Source organism: Mesoplodon mirus, assembly GCF_964341445.2.
Source record: "Mesoplodon mirus genome assembly, chromosome: 14".
Lineage (NCBI taxonomy): Eukaryota > Metazoa > Chordata > Mammalia > Artiodactyla > Ziphiidae > Mesoplodon > Mesoplodon mirus.
The window spans coordinates 63,815,232-63,822,477 of NC_138990.1; the positions used below are offsets into that span (position 1 = coordinate 63,815,232).

The following is a 7,246-nucleotide window of genomic DNA, read 5'->3' on the forward strand; positions in this document are numbered from 1 at the left end:
GGTTAGAACTTGGTTAGAACTTTGAATTCCCTGGCGGTCCAGTGGTTAGGACTCAGCGCTTTCACTGCTAGGGCCTGGGTTCAATCCCTGGTCAGGGAACTAAGATCCTACAAGCTACATGGCAGGACCAAAAAGAAAGGAAAAAACAAAAAACAACTTGGAGCTTATTTGGCATCTTAACAAAGAACAACAAATCTGTAGAGAAGGGATAAGACAAAAGAAAAGGAGTTTAGGCTTTTCGGGATGGCAAACTGTGGGAAGGTAAATATATCAGAGGAAACTAACAGAAGACGAGTGTATTTTGTTTAGTAAGGTTTGGTTTCGTAGATTCCTCTTGATGCCATGTCTGGCCTGAGTCTAGAGTTGTCTCTGGTGATTGAGTCCAATATTTGTTCTCCTCTTCCTGGCATGGAAGAGGGAGACAACTTTACAAATGAAAATTAATATCCTGCTTTTAGCCAGGTTGGGGAGGGCAGATAGCTTTTCTTCTGCATCTGCTGCTTTGTAATTGCCTTCAGCACAAAATGATCCTATGCCAAAGTGGCATGTTTTGGGTGGTGTATTCTGGTCCCCTTCCTTGCTGACTCCGCCAGTTAAGTGACCTTCATCAGTTTACCCAGCCTCTCGAAGCCTCAGAGAGGCTTATAAAATGTGTTCAATAAGAGAGTATTTTCTTCACAGAGCTGTGATGAGGATTAAATGGAATATAGCACATAAACTCTTTTTTTAATGTGCAAGTATTTATTTTAAGTACTCCTAATTGAAGTTTCTAATTTTGGGAGAACAGCAAGACATTTTATTATTCACTTTTTCCATTCTTTTTTTTTTCTTTTTTTATGAAGTATAACAGCAAAGTATTCAGTTATGTGTGTGTGTGTGTGTGTGTGTGTGTGTGTGTGTGTGTATATATATATATTCTTTTTCAGATTCTTTTCCATTATAGCTTATCACAAGAACACTCTTTCCATTCTTTAAAAGCTTCCACTGGTTTTGGCAAATTCACATTTTTTTTTTTTTTTGGCTGCACTGCTTGGCTTGGAGGATCTTAGTTCCCTGATGAGGGACTGAACCCTGGGCCCTCAGCTGTGAAAGCGTGGAGTTCTAACCACTGGGCCACCAGGGAATTCCCAGCAAATTCCCATTATCCTCATGACTAAGTTTCAGAGTAATTCCAGGTGTGTCAGCAGATTCATCATCAATCCACTTTGTATCTTTCTGTATTATTGAAGCAAATATCACTCTGCAACTTGCATAAACAGATAGGGCAAAGGTTGAGGAGGCTCTGGCCAGCTTCTTCCAAGTGGTTGGAGCCTTGCATTAGGAAGGTCAAAGTCCAAATATGTGTCCAGTCTCATGGGTTAAAGTCTTATAGGACTGAAGCAACAAAATGCCACTTCAGAAGTGTAACAGTTATCAGAAACCGAAAAGCCACTTGGAAGATATTTTCTGCAGCACTTCTTCACTTTGCCTTCACAGAGTGAGATATAAAATCACTGCCATACCTGGCAAAGCTGAATATCCCCACACCATCTGTCAAAGAGGCCTGTCCAGGGGCTTCCCTGGTGGCACAGTGGTTAAGAATCCGCCTGCCAAGGCAGGAGACACGAGTTCGAGCCCTGGTCTGGGAAGATCCCACATGCTGCGAAGCAGCTAGGCCCGCGAGCCACAACTACTGAGCCCGTGCACCACAACTACTGAAGCCCGTGTGCCTAGAGCCCATGCTTCACAAGAGAAGCCACCGCAATGAGAAACCCGCGCACCGCAACGAAGAGTAGCCCCCGCTGGCCACAACTAGAGAAAGCCCGTGTGCAGCAACATAGACCCAGCACAGCCAAAAGTAAAATAAAATAAATACATTTAAAAGAAAAAAAAGCAGCCTGTCCAAAGACAAAATTCCTGGAGTCTCTTGGGTAAAGATCAATCAATTGTTACCTCCACAGCACAGAAGGCATCTTCAGGTCCCTTCTCTTTTAAGAACTTCAGGATGTGTCCTGCATGACTTGTAGGTTTTGTGTGTTCTTATTGACTCTAAAGGAGCACCTCATTGCAGAGACAGGACCTGGTTCTAGGAGCTTTACTGTCAAGCCGTACAACAATGCTTTACAGTAGCCCTTGAGCCATTTAATATATTCTTCACTGATAATTCTGGTGTTTCCTAGAGATCCAATGCACTGTAAATAAATACTGCATTTCTCAGGAGATGGTATCTTTCTGTAAGGGTCATTGGAAAAACTCTTGAAAGTCTTGGGGAGCCTCAGGATGGGAGGTGATCCAATCTGATTGCAAATGCAAAGTAATGGGTCCAAAGAGATCACTGTCTGGCCAGAAGTCTTCTTGCATCAAATGCTGTTACACCAGCATCTAACTTCTGCTCCTGTGACACAAGTGCCGGGTTCTTTGAGATGACAGCTGTTTTTAGTGTCTGTTCAGAGTGCTGTACTGTTTGCATCTTTAGGGAGGAAGGCTCACACTGAAATTTTTACCTTTCAAGGACAGGCATGTCTGGGCCTGGTTGGAAAACAATTGTGTGGGGTGTCTTCGCCTCTCACCCTCGGCATCAACCACAGCCTGTCTCCCGTGGCAGTCCCCGAGCCCGTACACATAACTGTTAGAACAGAGCCTAACGCAGTTTGTTATTCTGAGGGGAAGGATGGTGCAGAAGGTAAGAGCATGGACTTTGGAGACATGTTGCCTGGCCTTGAATCTCAGCTCTGTCACTGTGTGATCTTGGGTATATTACTTAACCTCTCTGGTCCTCAGTTTCTTCACCTATAAAGTAGAAAGTATACTTCATAGGGTGTTAAGTTATTTTAAAAAATGAATGTATGTAAAGCACTTCAAAGAGGACCAGGAGTACAGGACACTTTGTGTAAGTTTTAGCCACTCGCATTATCCTGGGCTCAGGGAAGGGAAAGTGAGCCGTCAGCAGTGACAGGATGACAGATCTTCTCCGGCTGAAATCAGTGGTTAGGATGAAGCCCCCTGCTGTGAGTCAGGATCCCTAAATGTATTCCCACCCACTGTGCAGGATGACCTTGAGCCGTCCCTCTATCTCCCTGGTCTCATTTCCCCTTCTGTAAAGTGTGACGGCTGGATGTGGAGGTCTCAGAGGTGCGGCCCTCGCATTCAACGAGTGGTACAGAAGCAGAGGCATGGACTAAAATGACAAAGCAGACATCCAGGGTGATCTTTTGGAGCACCTGAAGGTGGACCAGTGGGCAGGAATACTGCTGGCCTGGGGGGCAGCCACCCATTCACACTGCAGGGAAAGGTTGGGTGCTCAGGTGAGGGACCTAATTTCTGCTTGGACTGGAAGAAATGAGAAACCCCATCCTCTTCCATCACCTGCCCACCCCAAACTCCTTGCCAGCATGCAGCAGTGTGGCAGCGACCTCTCCTTCTTGATCTGACACTCTAGTTTACTGCAGAAGTGTAAAATATTCATGCTGAGAAAGGCCTGGGAAGCTTCAGGAAATGCTTCCCAGGGGGTTATCTGTGCCAGGGGCTGGAATTCAGGGAGAAAATGAACTGCCTCTCCCTCCTGGAAGCAAGGCTGGGAGGAGCAGGACACGGCTCTCGAGAGGACATGATGCCTCGAGAAGACAGTGAGCAGTAGTTCTCCAAAGGAGGGGCTTGGGGAAACCCGACGGAGGGTCACAGAGAGGGGCTGTGGCCCCTGGGAGAAGGGTCTTCTGAGCCCACATATCCATGCTGACCCGGAGGATCCAGGAGATGAGAGGGAGGTCTCGGCTGCCTCTGAAGGGATTAACCTGCCAGCTGAACGAGGAGGAGGTGAGGATTAAGGGTCAGGTGTCACCAGCTTTCTTTGCTGGTGACCCCTTTGGGGAAGGGTCTTGGGCCAGGCCTTCCTAGGAGCAACCCTGTGGAATGGAATCCAGTTCGTGACTTTTACAACATGCCAAGGACAGGGCCAGGTGCTGGATATAAAACTCAAACTAAAATGCAGCCCCTGCCCTTTCCTCCGTTGAAAACATGGACACAGACTATTGAAATACAGATTAGCTCAGTGGTGAAAGACAACAAACCACACCGAACTAAAACGTCCAGCTACGGAGGAACATCCATATGGAGGAACACCAAGCAACTGTTGGAAAATGAGGCACTACCTCATTTACTCATCTGCAGAGATGTACAAGGACCATGAAGTGGAAAAAGCATTGGACACAACAGTTTGTAGAGCAGAGTCCCATCACGTAAAACCAAAAAAATATGCGTGTGGTGTGTATGTGTGTGTGTGCATGTGTGTGCGTGTGCATGTGCACATACTTGCCTATGCATATAATATTTCTTGGAAAAATACTCAAGAAAATTTAAATGTCTATCTCTGGGATGGCATTAGGCTGATGAGGGAAGAGGAGAAGTATTCTCACTTGTACCCTTTTTCATTGCTTGGATATTTTAATTATATACATATTATCTTAGTCTGTTTGAGCTGCTATAAGAGAACACCCTAGACTGGATGGCTTATAAACAACAGAAATTTATTTCCCACCATTCTGGAGGCTGGGAAGTCCAAAATGAAGGCACCAGCAGATTTGGCGTCTGGTGAAAGCCTGCTTCCTGGTTCATAAAGGACTGTCTTCTTGGTGTGCCTTCACATGGCAGAAGGGGGGAAGGCAGCCCCCTGTGATCTCTTTTATTAAGGGCACTAATCCCATTCATGAAGGCTCCACCCTCCTGACATAATTACCTCCTAAAGACCCCACCTCCTAATGCCATCACACTGGAGGTTAGGATTTCTACATGGGAATTTTGAGGGGACATATTCAATCTATAACACATGTATTACTTTAATAATTTAAAAATGGTTTAAAAAGTTAAAGGAATGTAAATACAATCACAGAAATATACAGAGAGCACATTTTGGGGGTGCAGAAGTGGGATGCAGAGGAAGTACAAAGCTTTAGAAGAATTTTTCTATGAAATTGAAGGGGTTGGGTGGAAGCTTAAGGTGAAGAAGTTTTGGGGGTTTTTTCTATGATGTTGAAGAGGTCGGGCAGGCAATGAAGTTTTAAGAAGTCAGGGGAGGGGAGATGGAATAGGTAACCAACCCCGTCAAGTAAAAGAATTCTTGAAGGCCCCTAAAGCCACAACTGAATGAGAGCAGCAGATATTTGTAGAAGCATCAATATGCTGGGTTACAGTTAGAGTCATAGGTAAGGACCTGGAATGCTAGGGCTTTTCCCTTTAATCCTTACAACAGCCCTTAGACATAGGTAGCACTTTTTTTTTAACAGAAGAGGAAACTGAGGCACAGATAAGTAATTTGCTGGTGGGTGGTAAAACCGAGTACCCCACTCAAATATGACTTCAAAACACGTGCTTTTCCCAAAAAGCTCTACAGAGATGCATTGGAACCCTTCCTCTGACCATGTATATGCACAAATCCCCAATAAACAGTGACCTAGCCTCTGCTTCACCACAGCACTACATGTTCAGGCAGAAGTTCTGATGCACAGAGAATTCTTCCTAATATCTCTTCTGACACCTGCGCTGCTGTCCTTTCCTCTCTTGCCTTAGTTCTACCCTCTGAAGCAGCTGCCCTCAGTATGAAAGATACCCATTGTAACCTGCCTGTATCTTCTCCAGAAAAATATCTCTACTTCTTTAAAATTTTGATATGACCTAATTTTCAAATGCTTCATCATCCTGGTCTCTCGTACACAGTGTTCAACATACAACAAAATATTATTAGACATTCAAAGAAGGAAAATGTGAACCATAATTCAGAGAAAAATCAGTCAATAGAAATAAACCTCGAGGTGACAGAGATGATGGAATTATTAAATGTACAAACCAAGGGTCCAATCAGGAGACAGAAAGCACAGAGTAATTTGAACAGAAAATGTTTCATGTGAAGAATTATTAACTATAACAGGAGAGTAACTATAAAGGAAAAAACGTTGGGTAGCACTCTAAAGAATACCCTAAGGCCGAGGGAGAAGGACCAAGGAAGAAACAACTTAGGAGGGAGATCTCTTCCCAAGATAGAGATCCAGACCTAATTTCAACCCACTCAAGGGTAGAAAACTTCTCTGGGTTGCCCAGGTCAGAGCTGGTCTACAGTTGGTGGGAAAGCAGAAAACACTTACTTCCAGGGTAGAGGGGGGCCAGAGTTTGATGGGTGCGGATACAGAGGGAGTCAAGGCCTCAGGAGCCAACTTAGCAGCAGGGCAGTGTGAGGCCTGGGTTGTATGGTGTCCATGTCAAGAGGGCCGTGGGAAGCAACCACCTGGGGTACAGGGCTGAGGCTAGTAGGTGGGTGCACAAGGGAGTTGAGGTGCTGGGAGCCAGTTGCTGGTAGGGCGGCCTCAGGCCTGGGATTCATGTTGTCTACATCAAGAAGACTATAGTGAGGAGTTACTTGGCTGGAGCCAGTCCTGCAAGCTTGCCGAGGAACTGTGTGCTTTGGACATGAGACTGGCAGACATGCAACAAGAGCAAACAAACAAAAACAGAAGCACTGGAACCAGGAGAAAACTCCCTCCTCCTGCAAAGTCCCTCCAGCTTCCTCTACTGGAGGAATTGATTTTTGACAAAGGATCCAAAGAAATTCAATAAGGAAAGGAAACTTTTTCAACATATTGTACTGAAACAACTGGATAAACATATGGGGGAGAATAAATTTACCACCACACACAAAAATTAATTTGAGCTGGTTTGTGGTCCTAAAGAGAAAAGGTTAAAATACAAAGCTTCAAGAAGAAAGCATAGGAGGACTTCCCTGGTGGAGCAGTGGTTAAGAATCCACCTGCCAATGCAGGGAACACAGCTTCGAGCCCTGGTCCGGGAAGATCCCACATGCTGCGGAGCAACTAAGCCCGTGCGCCACAACTACTGAGCCCGCATGCCACAACTACTGAAGCCCGCACCCTAGAGACCATGCTCCGCAACAAGAGAAGCCACTGCAATGAGAAGCCTGCGCACTGCAGCGAAGAGTAACCCCCACTCGCCACAACTAGAGAAAGCCCGGGTGCAGCAACAAAGACCCAATGCAGCCAATAAATAAATAAATAAATAAACAAATAAATTTATAAAAGAAGAAAGCACAGGAGAAGCTCTTCATGATCTTGAGCTAGGCAAAGATTTTTTAGACTGGACTCAGAAAGCAATAACCATAGCGACTGATAAATTGGACTTCATCAGAATTTAAAACACCTGTTCATCAGAAGACACCATTAAGAAAATGAAAAGGCGGAACTTCCCTGGTGGTCCAGTGGTTGGT

The 7,246-nt window shown here is 45.2% G+C and overlaps 1 pseudogene across 1 annotated transcript; it reads right to left on the reverse strand.

Annotated features, from left to right (window-relative positions):
• Positions 1-1,180: 1,180 nt before the first annotated feature.
• LOC309815817 (archaemetzincin-2-like) lies at positions 1,181-2,449 on the reverse strand (annotated as a pseudogene). The gene is made up of 2 exons: positions 1,878-2,449; positions 1,181-1,543 (listed from the first exon to the last, which is right to left on the reverse strand). The product of its transcript is annotated as an archaemetzincin-2-like (transcript).
• Positions 2,450-7,246: the final 4,797 nt, after the last annotated feature.